Source organism: Macrobrachium rosenbergii, chromosome 58 (assembly GCF_040412425.1).
Source record: "Macrobrachium rosenbergii isolate ZJJX-2024 chromosome 58, ASM4041242v1, whole genome shotgun sequence".
Taxonomy (NCBI): Eukaryota; Metazoa; Arthropoda; class Malacostraca; order Decapoda; family Palaemonidae; genus Macrobrachium; species Macrobrachium rosenbergii.
The window spans coordinates 22,482,807-22,498,848 of NC_089798.1; the positions used below are offsets into that span (position 1 = coordinate 22,482,807).

The window sequence follows — 16,042 nt, forward strand, 5'->3', positions numbered from 1 at the left end:
CTCAGCATTCTATCCAGTTTGCCCATAACATGTTGATTAGGGTCGGATGATTGCATTCTAACAATATTGTCTGTCCTAGCAAGTGGGTTTGGCTTACACTTGGGCCACTCTGATCATGTTGTGCCATCCCCAGTAGGGTAGGGTAGGGAGTGGACATTTGGGAGTTGGTTCTCACTTGTGCCATTGGTGGAAGAATAAACTCCATGAAAGGCTGATGATATCTTTTTAAGGTTTTCAGGTTTATTTAATTTTTTTAACTAAAATCTTTATGCTGAGTAATTTTAAAGATTAAAGTATCCCTGGCCCCCCCTCTGATGGCATTGTTACGGCACTGATGACGACCGCTGCTCCAGCACAGAGCAGATCTTCTTGCATGGAAGTGGATAATTCTCTGGATAATCCAAATAATCCAAATCAGAGTGGTATTAAAACCTTAATACTTTATAAACCTCCCAAAAAGACTAAATACCAACATGACCCAACCTTGACTCACTTCGACTCCCTCTTTGGGAGTGGCAGTTGGCCAAGGTTTCTAAATGTGGAAGCTGACCAAAATATTTCAGCTTTAAAACTAGAAAATTATTAAGTAGACATCCAACGACAGATATGTCGTTCGGACAAATAAAGGAAGAAACTTGGCTTATAGACGCCACAACAAAAAGTCAGTCCGAAGACTATTTGTCTTTGAGAAATATAGACAGTATTAACATAGGTGAAAAAGCACGATACTATGAACAGCATTCAGGGTACCATTGTACTTCCTGAAAACAACAACGAACCAGTCGTTAAGAAAATGCCATTGGACTCTCTCAAAAAAGATATCCAAAGGTCCAAGATTGTGAGGTATATGCTGTACCAAGTAAAAACAGCAATGCTGTAGACAAATATTAAAAATAGCAAAAAAGGATTTTGACAAAGGAAAAATCTATTTCTGGGGGAAGACCTGTGTCACCCGGTGAAATATCCTTTTAGCACATGTTTCTAGGTATAATTATTGCTAAATATACCAGAGAAAAAGCTAAACACAATGCCAGGGTTACGACCCCCGGATCGAACGCCATTATATGGTGTCGGTATACACAAAGGGTGAGTGGTTGCCACTACCACAGGCCTCCGCCCTATAGAGCTCTCCAATCCCCCCTTGTTTTGGGACTACTTTGACGTGGTGAGGGGGCTCTTGAACCCCAGGAATCTGTTCCCGGGTTCAAGTCCAAGAGTCCCATATGCCATTGTATATTTGTTTGGATTAATCTTTGTGGAATTTTCCACTTTTACTCAAATTTATTGGACCTGATAAACAGGAAAAGATATGGTTGGGAATGGGTTTATATCCGAAGCTAAATAGTGAGAACTGTGGTGGGATCATCAACTGCCCGATAATGTTTGGACGTGAGAGTTATCAGATTGATAGCTCAAAGGCGGAACTATTCTTTAGGGCTAGACCACGGATTCCAGGGGGGTCTGGTTCTGGAGATAGAACTCTCGGCATTCTATCCGGTTTGCCCATAATACGATTAGGGTGGGGATGATTGTATTCTTGTAATACTCTGGGTCCTAGCAAGCAGGTTTGGCTTACACTTGGGCCACTCTAATCGATTGTGCCATCCCCTGTGGTGTAGGGTTTCCTGGACATTTGGGAGTCGGCTCTCACTTGTGCCATTAGTGGAAGAATAAACCCCATGAAAGGCTAATGATATCTTTTTAAAGTGTTCAGGTTTATTTATTTTTTTTTTTTTCTTTATTCGATCTTTATGAATAGTAACGTTAAAGAATCGAGTACCCCTGGGCCCTCTGATGATACTGTTTTGGCACAGATGACGACCTCTGCACCCACCTTGGAGATTGAAAATTCTCCAGATGTTGATGACCCATGTGAGAAAAAGGATGTCCCTGTAAAAGGAGGACCTGGCAGTGTTACATTGGAACCATTCTCCTTTGAGCCAGATGTTTCTGTGCCTGTGTCCCTATCAAAAAAAGGAACAAAAAGTAGTTCAAACTATTCAACTGAAGGCCCTTTGGAGCCTAAAAAAATAAACAGAAGAAAATATAGACCAGACTCAACCTTGATTCACTTTGATTCCCTTTTTGGAGAATCAAACTGGTCAAGGTTTTTGAGTCTACAAGTTTCATCAAGACATATCCTTACTAAAATTGGAAAATTACTTGCTGAACCGATGCCCATCACAAGAGATGAGCATAAGACAAATTAAAAAAAGGGAATGGCTGGTTGAAGCAACAATGAGAATCCAGTCAGAAAATTATCAAAATATTAAAAAAATTGAGAACATAAATATAAGCGTCACAAGGCATGATACCATGAACAGTGTACAAGGCACTGTGATATTACCAAATCTTGAAGAAGAAATACAAAACAAATCAATGTTTCTAGATTCATTACAGAAAAGATACAGCAATGTTGAAGACATGAACTATATGAGGTGCCAAGCAGGAAAGACAAAAATAAATCTATCAAAATAGCAAAAATAAAGTTCAGTGGCCAAACCTTGCCCTTGAAAATTAAAATACTTGGATTGAACAGGGAACTAAGACCTTATGTTCCCAAACCCATGCAATGCAAGAACTGTTGCAAATATGGCCATACAGCCATCAAATGCAGAAATTTTCCCAGATGTGCCTATTGCAGTTCGCAAGAACATAAAACGCGCTGGGACTGTGGCCAACCAAAATGCATAAATTGTGGCCTAGAACATCATGCCCGATCTAAAACGTGCATTCTATATTTACAATACTGGACTTAAATTACCACAGGAATGAACTGGAATGTCGATTAGGGAAGCAAAGCTAGAACTAAAAGTGAGAGGATTGAATGACCCAGCTAAGAAATATAGGTATGCAGATACTTCAAAATCAAACAATACCCAAACTGAAGTGAATGGCAAAAAAAATACATGATCAAAAGAGCTCTTCAATGGAGATTTCATACAACAATGACAATATCACAGTTGACAATAGATTTACCTCCTTACCAGAAAAGGGATTTTGACAAAGGAAAAATCTATTTCTGAGGAAGGTCCCGTGTCACCCGGTGAAATTCCATTATAGCACGAATTTCTAGGTATAATATGCTAGATATACCAGAGAAAAAGAGCTTTCAGGAAAGCTGGGGTTACTACCCCTCAGATCGAAAGCGTCTTCTCCAGGGAAGACGTCGGTATAACGAAGGGTGAGTGAAAGATCACTACCACGGAGTCTTACTCGAAAGATCTCTCCCTATCAAAACCCCCAGAACAGAGCGGTGAGCCGTTACAGCCCCTATGCCCAACACCCGCCAGCTCGGCGACACCAGCGCCACCTACCTCATTTCATGCTAGCACTAACCCCAGACTTGGCATGTGCAAGAAAGGGGGAGCAATAGGTGAGTCAGGAGGGTCACGGGTGACACGGGACCTTCCTCAGAAATAGATTTTTCCTTTGTCAAAATCCCTTTTCTGAGTCCAGTCCCGTGTCAGCCGGTGAAATAGTGACAGAGAATCATGCCAAGGCTGCAAACTACGAGGAAACAAGGTAATCTGAAGAAAAACATAAATTACGAAAAGCAGTTTTAATCAGGGAATCTCTTACATGTATCAAGAACACTAAACCTAAGGCACATCAAAGACTTAATATTACGAAAAAAGTGGGGAATTCCCGGCACTGACGGGGAAGAGGCCCCAAAAATACTTTAACACTACTAAAGCATAATGGCATATGAAAATTGCATAGGTTAAATGGCATATATAATCTTAAATGGCATATACAATCTTAAAGCTACACACGTAGACTTAAGCTAAACACGTAAGAGATCAAATCAAATGGGAAATAAAATATACAGTACATATACATATATCTGGGGTACATGGAGCAAAATAAAAACCGCCCAGTACCCCACAAGAAAATACAATCATAACATGTCAGATTACAGTTTCCACTCAACAGAGACAAGATACATCAATATGAGGAGCAAGGCAGTGAGGCATGATCAACCAGGAGGATAAGCAGAGAAGTAAATGAGGCAGGCGGGCAGGGGGGAAAGGGGAGGATAAGGATATGATTGGTTAAGGTGGGGAGATGACACTTCCCACAGCTATTGTAGAAAATTTCAGGGCTTGAGTGTTTTTAAATAGTGGCGTTTAAACACTAGAGGTGATTTCCAACCCGTGTATTTAGATAGTTCTGAGAAATCCATATTATGAAAGTAATTAATGGAAGTAGCAACTGCTCGAATATCATGAACCTTAGGAACTGAATCTGGGTTGGCCTGTTTAATAAAATACAGAATTTGTTGTCTTATAGCATTCAGTGAAAGAGTACCACCTTTCTCCCTGATAAAAGAGGACCCGACTTACTCTGTGGAGTTCTTAAAAGGTAAGATTTAAGTGTATAAACTGGACATAAAGACTGGTCTTGTGGAAGGGGCACCACCTTCCAAGGAGACCACCTGTCTTGTGGGTCTTCGTTTTTGGCTAAGAATCTAGGGTCAGGGGAAAGGAGGACCTCTCCGGACGGGAGGAAGTTCACAAAATTATCACCTCTGGTGAGAGCCGACAGCTCTGAGATTCTAGCACCTGAAGCCAAGCTAATCAGAAATAAGGTCTTCCTTAACAGATCCTGATAAGAGCATTGAAAGTTGTCCATCTCTGATGCTAACTTAAGGACGTCATTGAGAAACCACGTAACGGAATGTGGGCGTGATACTGGTCTCAGACGAGCGCATGCTCTGGGGATGGATGAAAAATAGGAATCTGTAAGGTCGATTTTAAAGCCGTATAGAAATACTTTCTTCAGGGCTGACTTGGCTGTGGTAATAGTGGCGGAGCAAGGCCTTTCTCAAACAGTGACCTAAAGAAAGAGACTCCTAAATTAGTCGTCATGATTTTGGCTTCAGATGCTTTCAGGAAGGAGGCTAACTTTTTGACTGCTGAGTCATACTGTCTAAGAGTAGAATCTCTTTTATCTGATTCAAAAACAGAGTGTTGACAGGGTCAATGTTTGCTCCTTTTGGGCTGCGAATTTTATAAAGTCCATAAAACTAGGGCATTCTGAATTCTTGAGGAAGCTGACACAGTCTTGGTTTGTACTGTCTGGGTCAGTATGGGCTTTGGGAATCAAGACTCCGCAATCCCAGTTCCTGAAGAAGAGGGAACCAATTGCTCTTCGGCCAATAGGGGCTACTAGGGCTGGTTGACCTTTGAATGTCCTGAGTTTGTGTAATACTTTCAGCAGTAAATTTATTGGAGGGAACAGATAAATTTTCTCCCAATTGTTCCAATCTATTGTCATTGCGTCCGTGGCGTACGCCTGAGGGTCCAGGTTGGGGGCCACATAACAGGTGAGCTTGAAGTTGCTCTCCGTCGCGAACAGATCCACTTGGAGACCCGGAACCTGGCGGCAAATCCATTTGAAAGATTCCGCGTCCAGGGACCACTCCGTCTCCAACGGAGTAGCCCTGGACAGGGAATCCGCCACCACGCCCGCACCCCGCTAGGTGGGTGGCTGACAGGTGCCAGCCGTGCTTGTTCGCCAGGGAGAAGATAGCAACCATTACTTGGTTTACTCGACCTGATTTGGAGCCGCCCCTGTTGATGCAATGAACTACCACTGCGCTGTCCAATACCAGCCTGATATGAATCCGGTTGGGGGCGGATTTTCTTTAGAGTTAGAAAGACCGCCATAGCTTCCAGGGTGTTTATATGGAACTGCTGAAACATTGTGGACCACGTTCCTTGTACTTTTGTTTTGGTGAATATCCCCAGCCGCTTAGAGGAAGCGTCTGTGTGGACAACTAGTGCCGGAGGGGGAAATTGAAGCAGAACTGACTTGGACAGGCCTCTGACTGTGGCCCAAGGTCGCAGTCTTGTTTTTAAGATTGAGGAATAGAGGAGACCTTGTCTCTGAGCTTGACATTGGCTCGACTCCGCCACACTCTGTTTATGTCTTTTAGTTTCGCTTTTAAGAGCAGGTTTGTCACTGAGGCAAATTGAAGAGACCCAAGGACCCTTTCTTGGGATCGGCGGGATGCCGATTGATTTTTGAGAAATTTCCTGGTGAGAGATGCTATCTCTTTCCTCTTGGGAGGCGGGAGAGATAACGTGTGAGAGGACAGATCCCACTGGAGGCCCAGCCACTGAAACCGGGACTCGGAGTCAGGCGGGACTTTTCTCTGTTCAGTTGAAAACCTAACGACTCCAGGAAGTTGATGACTATGGATGTAGCCTTCTGACACTCCAGAACTGTTGGTGCCCAAATTATCCAATCGTCCAGGTACGCTGCTAGGGATATCCCTTGGGACCGGAGTTGTTGAACTACCGTGTCCGCCAGCTTGGTGAATACCCTGGGCGCAATGTTTAGACCGAAGGGCATGACCCTGAACGAGTAGGCTTGATTCCCGAGTCTGAAACCGAGGAACTGAGAGAAGTTCCGCGCAATCGGGACATGATAATAAGCGTCTGAAAGATCGATAGAGGTGGTGACGGCTCCACGCTGAAGTAGAGTCCGCACTGAGAGCTACCGTAAGCATGCGAAATTTGTCGCATTTTATGTAGAGATTTAGACGCGACAGATCCAGGACCACTCTTTGCTGATCTGAGTCTTTTTGGGAACTGTGAATAACCTGCCTTGAAACTTTAGGTGCCTTACTTTCTTTATTGCTTGTTTGTTGAGCAATTCTGCCACATAATCCTGTAGGATTGATGAGGGTGGCTGGTAAAACCTGGTTGGAGGAGGAGGGTTTTGATCCAGCTCCATCCTAGACCTTTGGACACAATGCTGTGTGCCCAAGGGCTGAAGGTCCATTGGTCCCTGAACCAAAACAGGCGACCACCTACCTGTGTTCTCTCAGTGGGAGGGAGCGGGTTTGTTCCCTCTACCACGTCCAGGTTTTCCTCTTGGGGTGGTGTTTGCTTTTCCTCCGTGAGGGGTTTGCCTCTTCCCCCCTTGCGATCCTGTTAAGGCCGTGAAAGTATCCACGGCCCTCATAGGTGGGGTTGTATGCTGGTGAGGCAACATACGAGGGGAGGGAATGAGCTGGTTGGACCAGCACATATTGTTGGGGGTGAGCCTTTGAGGTGGAGGGCTGTGCCACTGCCGAGACCGGGACGGCTTGAACTACCGCCTGATGGTGGGGCCTCTTATGCCTCCTAAAACGTTTGCCTCCTCTCGTCTGGGGGACGCCAGATTCTGGGGTCTTGCGCTTTTAGGCAGAAATGCCCCAGCGAGAGCGCAGACTCTGGTTGGCCCTTGTAGCCTCAGTCATAACATTCGTAACCTCCTCTTCTAGGAAGAGGTTAGGCCCCCAGATCGAGCTCTTTACGAGCTTGTTAGGCTCGTGACGGATAGTAGCATCGGCAAAGATGAATTTTCTGCATTCCAGTCTGGCCATGATGAACTCAAAAAGGTCAGACTGAAAGCCAGCTAGCAGGGACTTAGCCAAGACTTGGAAAAATGGCTCGTCCGCGCAGGAGACGGCAGTGGCTTCCGTGAGGCAGACGGAGTTCAGGGACCGGGCTAGCTTAGTCCGAGCATCAAACTCCGCCTTTAGCAAAGATTCCGGCAGCTTGGGGAGCTCCTCACTAAACTGTGAGGAAGCACAGAAGGGGTCCAACTTCCCGACAGTGAAAGTGGACGGAGCATCCATCCAGAACTCGTCACTTCCCGGGAATACCAGGGAAGTGGGGTCTGTTTCCCTCAGCTGTGGTAACGGATTACCTTCAAAGCATGCTCGGGCCGTAGCCAGAGCAACTTTGTTCAAACAGGGAGTTGGTAAGTTGTCTCCCAGGGCAAACATGGTAAAGTTGCCCTTGAAAGGAGTCAACTTTGTGTTGTCTGCCTGCCACTCCGTCAGAGTGCGCAGGAGAGCCGACTGAGCTTGGTCCCTAGGGACGATGACAGTCTCCCTGGGAACCTTATCAGAACGTATCCATGCTTCCTCTGTCAATCTTATGAAGCCTGGGTACGGGGGCAAGAGATCGGCGGGGAAGAATTCTAACTCCTCCAACCGTCTCGTGCCAAGACCTTCAATAGTAAGTTTGCCATCGTGTTGGATGGCCTGGAGGGTGAAACGCCAAGGGTTACCGACATCGAAAGGCGGAGGTCCGCTGTGTCGGGAATGACATACTGGGGTTCGGCTGGGGTGGTTTAGCCATTCCCGCCAGTATGTTGTCATAATTGGCAAACTTTTCGGATATCTTATTGAACTTGGTGTCGATATCCTCTGTGAACCTTTAAAAGCTGGTTTGCAAAGGCCTCTGCGTCAAAGGCAGGTTGGCGAGGAGGGCTTGGTTTTGCTGCCCTCTTACTCGCGCCTTTGCCGGAGGAACCAGACTTGCTCCCGGAGGCTACAGGTGCTGAGACCTTAGCCTTCGACGGGGAAAGGCGATGCTTTCTTGGAGGACGAGGACTTATAGCCCTTCGCCTTCCATGAAGTCTTACTGATGCGAGCTCTATCACCCAAGGAGGAAGACTTCCCAAAACCTGAAAAAGAAGAACAGAAGAAGCTGGGGAATCAAAAAGGGGCCCGCCCCAACAACCTCACCTACCTCGCCACTTACCACCTGGTCCTGTTCGGCAGCCATAGGTTCCAGGTCTAAGTCCAAGGCGGCGACGTCCTCTGAAACCTCAGCGAGAGGATATCCACTTGGGGTGGCTGGGTCGCATCCCGGATCTGCTGGATGATGGGGGTGGCAAGATCTTCTGGCACTGCGGCCGCCACCCGTGCGCCCGGGGTAGAGCAGGTCCCTCAACTTGGCGTCGAGGACGTAGGGCTTCCCCGACAGAACATTCCTACCAAACCCAGCCACCCAGGCCCGGAGAGATTCCAAGGCTGACTTCTTGGAGGACTCGTCCGCCTGTAAGAAAACCAGCAATTAGCCAAGGACGAAAAACAGTCCGGGAACCATAATAAACAATATTCAAAATGAGGAGCATAAAACGGAGGAAGACTGTCACTTACCGACTCATCCTGGACAGTTGTGCACAAAGAGCAAAGCAAACCTCACAACCATCAGGGTGCCACACTACAAGATCATCGAGCCGGACCGCACAACCAGCGTGGGTCCGCACACTACGTGACCGTAGGGTTGTTGCAGTGGAGGCGGTACACCCGGCTCCTCACAGCGAACAGTCTGTAAGTGGAAAAAGTACATGAACCTACCACTCTAAGCAATCTAAAGCTGGCAAGGCCAGGAATTTCAACTGCAACCGGAATACTCCGGCGGAGAAGAAATCCCTTATCATAAACTAGGCCAATAAGCTCTAAAATACACAGAGTGGAAGGTAAGATTTCCAGACCCCGGAATACTCCGGGAATGAAAGGAATGAGACAACAAGAACTCACCATAAGGGTTGCCAGTAAAAATAACGGCGGAACCCCGGTGTAGAACCGACTCATATATATAAATAAGGAGAGTACTCCGTTAGATAAACACAGTTATTTAAATATGTATATTCATAAACAATAACATTAAACAAGTGATGGTATAAAGGGCAAATGCTCCGAGACCGGAGGGATCCGTTCCCTATATATTATATAAATCCCTTCCTCCCTTACTTCCCCGCCAGAGAAACAAGGTGGGCAAGATGCTCATATATTCATAACATAAGCCGGAGCAAGTATAATAACCCAGCCAAGTATCGACGGGAGAAAGAAGTGGATAGAGTGTTGAACACGCTCGAAAGCACGAGTGAACGAACCACCAACACAGCGATGCTAGGGACTGTATGGGAGGGAGCGAATCCCTCTACCAAATGGAGAAGTCCCTGAACTCGGAGAAAACGCCATCTAGCATCACCCACAAGAGTAGAGCAAGGCTGGGAGGGGTGGGGGTGGAGTAGGGGAGAATGGTAGGCTACTTAAGAAAGAGAACAGGAGACGGGAAATATATAACCCGCCAACTGCACACATACACCACTCCAAGAAAATGAAATTTAGGAGGGTGGCCTACTACTAAGGGAGGGAAGCGACCAAGCCTCGATGCCCGACTCCTGCCTAGGCAAAGCCTAATAGGGACCTAACCTAGTATAGGCTAGGAAAATGGAAGGAGTGCGGAGGGGAGGAGGAAGCAAACAAGGAGAGAAATTTTGTGCCGAGAACCAACCGGGATCGAGAAGAGGGGGCAAGAAGGCGATTAGCCTAGAGGAGACACATCCAAAGAACTCTATTCCCCCAAAGGAAGGAAGAGAACTAAGGGGCTCACTCTGCCCACAAAAAACAACCCTGGAGGAAACAGCAACCAAAACTCCCTCAACCTGATGGATCTCATGCCGAGGGCAAGGGGATGGAAGCAAAATAAGCCTACTCCACTAAATAACCATCACACATAAACATGGAAACAAAAATGTGCTCAATAGGGTGCGAGCCTACCTCGGGCAGCGGTTAGATCTGAGGCTGCCGCTAGGTAAACCACTGACAAAAGGTAAACAATGAATAAAATAAATTGAACAGAGAGCACTATCTTCAAGAATAAAATAAATAGCCTAATACAGACTAAAAATAATAAGGAACCCAACCTGGGGTGGGGTACCTGGACGGGCATCACTCCTCAAAAGGCCAGTAGGCCAATGAATATGTAAATTTGAAAAAGGGGGGCCACCGCAGGAAACCCACCAGGAGGAGAACCATGGGGCAAAAATAACATCTATAACGACAAGGAGACAACCCCAACAGAAGAGAACTGATGGGGTCGCCGCAGTCGACATGGCTGGCGGAGGACGCCGTGGCGCCATAATAAGATCTCAATATTTATAAAAAGACGAGACCAAAACAGCCAAAATATAGAACAAAACCCCACAATAAGATGGTACTTAACTTGGAGATAGTAAAGCTGCTCGATGACATGGTGAAAGATGAATTAAATCCAAAAAAGGCACGAGCACACAAAAAGAAAAGGTAGCTATCACGTGCTAGAAAATGGAATGAGGTAGGTGGCGCTGGTGTCGCCGAGCCTGGCGGGTGTTGGGCGAGGGGCTGTAACGGCTCACCGCTCTGTTCTGGGGTTTTGATAGGGAGAGATCTTTCGAGTAAGACTCCGTGGTAGTGATCTTTCACTCACCCTTGTTATACCGACGCCTTCCTGGAGAAGACGCTCGATCTGGGGGTAGTAACCCCAGCTTTCCTGAAAGCTCTTTTTTTCTCTGGTATATCTAGCATATTATACCTAGAAATTCGTGCTATAATGGAATTTCACCGGCTGACACGGGACTGGACTCAGAAATAGATGCAAGTATTGACATAGAGAAAGACGAAGAAGAATTAAAATCACAAGAATGTAACAAAATGGATAACACAACTCGGAAAAGGCAACTAGACAAGACCCCACCTAATTCCACCAACCAGAGATGTAAAAAGATAAATAACCCACCAATCTCACCAAAAGCTAAAGTTCAGAAACAGAACACTAAACCAAACATTCCACTGTCTCCCATAGTAACAATAATACCTCTGGGAGCAGAATCACAAAATTCAGGTGAAATGGAAAACCAACACACAGATAACTACGATGAAAGCAAAGAAATTCACCCATCACCAATTATAGGCACCACAAGAAAAACCAAGAAGGAACAACAAACTAAAGAACATGAAGACACATGTGGTTGTAGTAAATGCTTTGTAGCAATGTGCCACAAAAATAAAACTATAACTAAAGAAAGCCTAACCAACACCATAAGAAATTTCATGAGGCATAGGAATAAGGAAAAAACAAACATCAAATCTCACGAAGAAGGTTGCATGTATTGAACATTTAGAATATTACAAAGAAAAACATATCAGTGTTGTAGATAATATTCTAAAAAAATCAAAATGGAAAAATTAAATCAAGATAGTAAAAATGCAACAGTCAACGAAAGTCAAAATAAAACAACAACAAAAATGAATCAAGACCTGCAAAAATACAAATTAACTTATAACAAATAAAAAAATGAACTTAAATGATTTAGAGTAATTTGACCACTCTCATATTACACCATTCAATCGTTATATAATTCAATGGAACATAAATGGATTATTAACGAGAATGCGATTAGGAGAAGTCCAAAGACTTATCAGGGAATACGAACCAATGATTATATGTATACAACATGTTGGAAAAATTGTTCCAAATATAGGTAAATATCTACTAGCCACAACATCAAAGGAAAATGAAAATAACTTAGGAACAGCAATATATGTCCACAATAAAATGATATACGACAAAGTAGATATAGACTACGCTGAATTACAAATTTCAGCAATAACAGTGAAAATAGAAAATAATTTATTTGATATTATTAACTTATACAACGAGCCTAATAAAAAGTACGATTTAAACATATTACAGAAAATAATAAAAGGTTGTAAGAATCCCATATTAATTGTAGGTGATTTCAATGCACATAACCCAATATGGGACTGTAACAACATTACACCAGACAAAGATGGAGAAAAAATAGAAAACTTGATGAACACTAATAATCTCTGTTGTCTGAATGACAACGAAAGTAAATACGTACTGCTCAAAAACCCATGGAACATTTTCCTCAATAGATGTCACCCTTTTGTTCAACAAATATAGTTGACAAACTAGACTGGAATACTTGTGATGACTCCTATTCAAGTGATCATTTTCCCATAATAATATCTTTATTAAATAATAAACCGAAACCATACTCTCCACATTATAACATGCAAAAAGCAGATTGGGACATTTTTAACTTGCACACCAGAAATATACCGCCATATGATTATTTGAGAAACCCCAATGAGACAAACGAATTCTTCAGTATCTTTCATTAAAAAGGCAGCAGACAAAGCTATTCCTCATTCAAAACCCCATAATAAAAAAACATAAAGTTCTGGTGGTCAGATGATCTATCTGAATTAGTACGAGAAAAACACACTTTAGCAAGAAGGTTAGATACTCTAAACAGAAGATTCAATAAAATAAATCAAAACCATTCTTGGAAGAAAATATATTAAAATGACAATTGTACTATTAGAAATAGATGCATTAAAACCTTTATATAATAAAATATCAGCTAAATTCAGAAAGGAGGTCATAAAAGGTAAAATAATATCTTGGAGGTCCTATGTATCGGAAATAACAAGTGAAACATCCATTCAAAATGTATGGGAAAAATTCCGAAAAATAAATGGAACAAACATTAGACCACCCAGACAAGCTATATTAGACAATGGCAAAAACTTTTAGATCCCTTGAAATTAGTAACATACTTGGGAAAAGTTTTGCCAAAATAAGTAGTGACCAAAATTTGGACAAACATTTTAGAAAAATAAAGAATAAAGCAGAATCTATAACACTTAATTTTGAACCAAAGGAAGATATATATTATAATAAGAAATTCACTATGGATGAGCTGGAATATGCTCTCTTGAACAGCAATAAATCTGCTCTTGGAGGTGGTGATATTTGCTTTGAAATGATCTGCCACCTAGCACCTTCGGCAAAAATCATACTTGTTGAAACTTTACAATCATTTATGGCTCAGAAACTTGTTTCCAGATGAATGGCGAAATGCCATAATAATTTCCTATACCAAAGCCTGGAAGAGACCATAGTAATGTGAACAATTATAGACCAATATCTTTAACAAGTTGTCTATGCAAGTTGTTAGAGAAAATGGTAAATGCACGACTTACATGGCACATACGTGAAAATAAAATGTTAACCCCTTCCCAGTTTGGCTCATTAACGTAATCGATCTACATTAGATTCTCTATCTAATTTAGAAGACCACATAATTCAGAGGATTTGAAAGAAAGCAAATTACAGTAGCTGTCTTTTTTGACATCCAAAAGGCATACGACACTACATGGAGGTATGCAATATTAAAAACATTACATAATAATAACATACGCGGCCATCTTCCTAAATTTATTAAAAACTTTATGACTGGTCGCACTTTCCAAGTGAGAATAGATAATGTTTATTCCAAGACATTTCCACTTGAAAATGGAGTTCCACAAGGGAGTGTCCTTAGTGGTACTCTGTTTACATTAGCAATTAATGATATCAGTAACATACTACCGGTTGGAATTAAGAGTAACCTGTATATGGATGATTTTGCCATATATTATACGGCATCACGCATAAAGCATGCAGAACGAATGATTAATAAAACCATAATAAAAATAGATGAATGGACCTCATCTGTAGGCTTTAAGTTATCCATAGAAAAAACTCAACCTGTCATGTTTTATAAAAATAAAAACTGGAAAAAAGGTGAAGAAATAGAATTGAAAATCAGAAACCATAATATACCAATTAACCAAACCGCAAAATTTTTGGGATTAATATTTGATGCACACTTGAATTGGAAAGCCCATATAACTTACATAAAATCAAAATGCAAAAGGGCGCTAAATCTAATTAAAAAACTATCACACACAAATTGGGGAGCTGATAGACATACTCTTACCGTACTGTATAAAGCAACAGTGTTATCAATCATTGACTGCGGAAGTGAAGTATATGGTTCAGCGTCAGAAGCAGCACTGAAAATATTAGATCCGATTCACAATGAAGGAATAAGACGAAAGCATTCGCATTACGCGATTTATACAGATGGGTCTAAATCCCAGCATGGAGTAGGATATGCAGCTATATCCCAGAACAAGTCATATCAGTTATCTCTGCCTAATAATGCCTCAGTCTTCACAGCAGAGTTATGTGCAATTGCAGTAGCCATCAAAATTATAAAGCAAGTAACATTCAATAATTTTGTTATTTTTAGCGACTCAAGAAGCGTTTTATAGAAGCTTTTCAAGGTTACTACTCAAAAATTAATATTGTACAGGAAATTAAATATGAACTCCACAAATTGTATAATGATGGAAAAATATTGAAATATGTTGATCCCTGCCCATGTAGGGATTAAAGGAAATGAGGAAGCTGATAAAGCAGCTAAAGAAGCAGTCCGCATGGCAAGAACAAATATAAAAATCCCAATTAGTGATTACATAACAGATATAAAAACAATCATTATAAATAAATGGCAAAACATATGGAACAGGAACCTGTAAATAATAAGTTGAAACAGATAAAATCCAGCGTTGGAAAATGGAGCTCATCATGTCAGAGAGAGAGACAAACACAAGTAGTTCTGACGCGTCTGCTTGGTTATCCAGGCCATACTCGCTTGACACATGGACACTTGATGAACAGTCCATGTGGCCCTCCTCCCGAATGCCCAGAATGCAAAGTGTTGATAACAGTCAAACATGTGTTGTGCGACTGTCCAAAATATAATCAACAGCGAGTATCAACCTTTGGAAATAAATCAATGGGGGAAATTTTATCAGAATCTTATACATTTTCAGTCATCCCAATTTTATCTTTCATTAAGAAGTGTAACTTGATAGACAAAATATAAATCTAAGTAAATAATGAAAATACAGAAGCCTGTAGGGCGTTTGAAAAAAAAAAAATTGTAATTCTGAATTTTAATTTTAGATTTTTATGAAATTTTATTTTATTCTTTTTAATCTTTAATTTTTTTGTATGCATGGAAACGAGCAAATGTATTTATTGTATACATGCGTTTCAGAGTAAAGCATATGTGTTATACAGTTTTTTTCTTTTAAACTTCATTTTCATTTATTCATCATCATGCGAATGACCTGTTTGGTCCCAGTTCTAGGCCTATGGCCTAGACCTGGCATTTCATCCTAATCCTTCGGGCCAGCCCTATAAGAGCTGATTAGTCAGCTCAGTGGTCTGGTTAAACTATTTTAATAATAATAAGAGCTCTCCAATCTCAAAATCCCGAAAAGTGAGGAGCCGTTGCAAACCTCATCCTCTTCTCTCAGCCAACCACCACCCCGGCCACCATCTTGTAAACATCCCAAGTTAGCACCCCCCAAGCTTGGTATGCCACTCAAGGGGGGAAAGGAGATACAGGGATGGGTCACCGGGTGACACAGGTCTTCCCCCAGAAATAGATTTTTCCTTTGTCAAAATCCTTTTTCTGGGCTCGACCTGTGTCACCCGGTGAAATTATTACAGAGAATCAGCCATACAAAAGCTTGGTGGAGCCCTCTAAGAATTACCTT

At 42.4% G+C, this 16,042-nt stretch overlaps 1 protein-coding gene across 1 annotated transcript in view; it reads left to right on the forward strand.

Annotated features, from left to right (window-relative positions):
* rb (adaptor related protein complex 3 subunit ruby) overlaps positions 1-16,042 on the forward strand; it is an 819,028-nt gene that overhangs the window by 263,910 nt on the left and 539,076 nt on the right. The gene's annotated exons all lie outside the window — the stretch shown is intronic.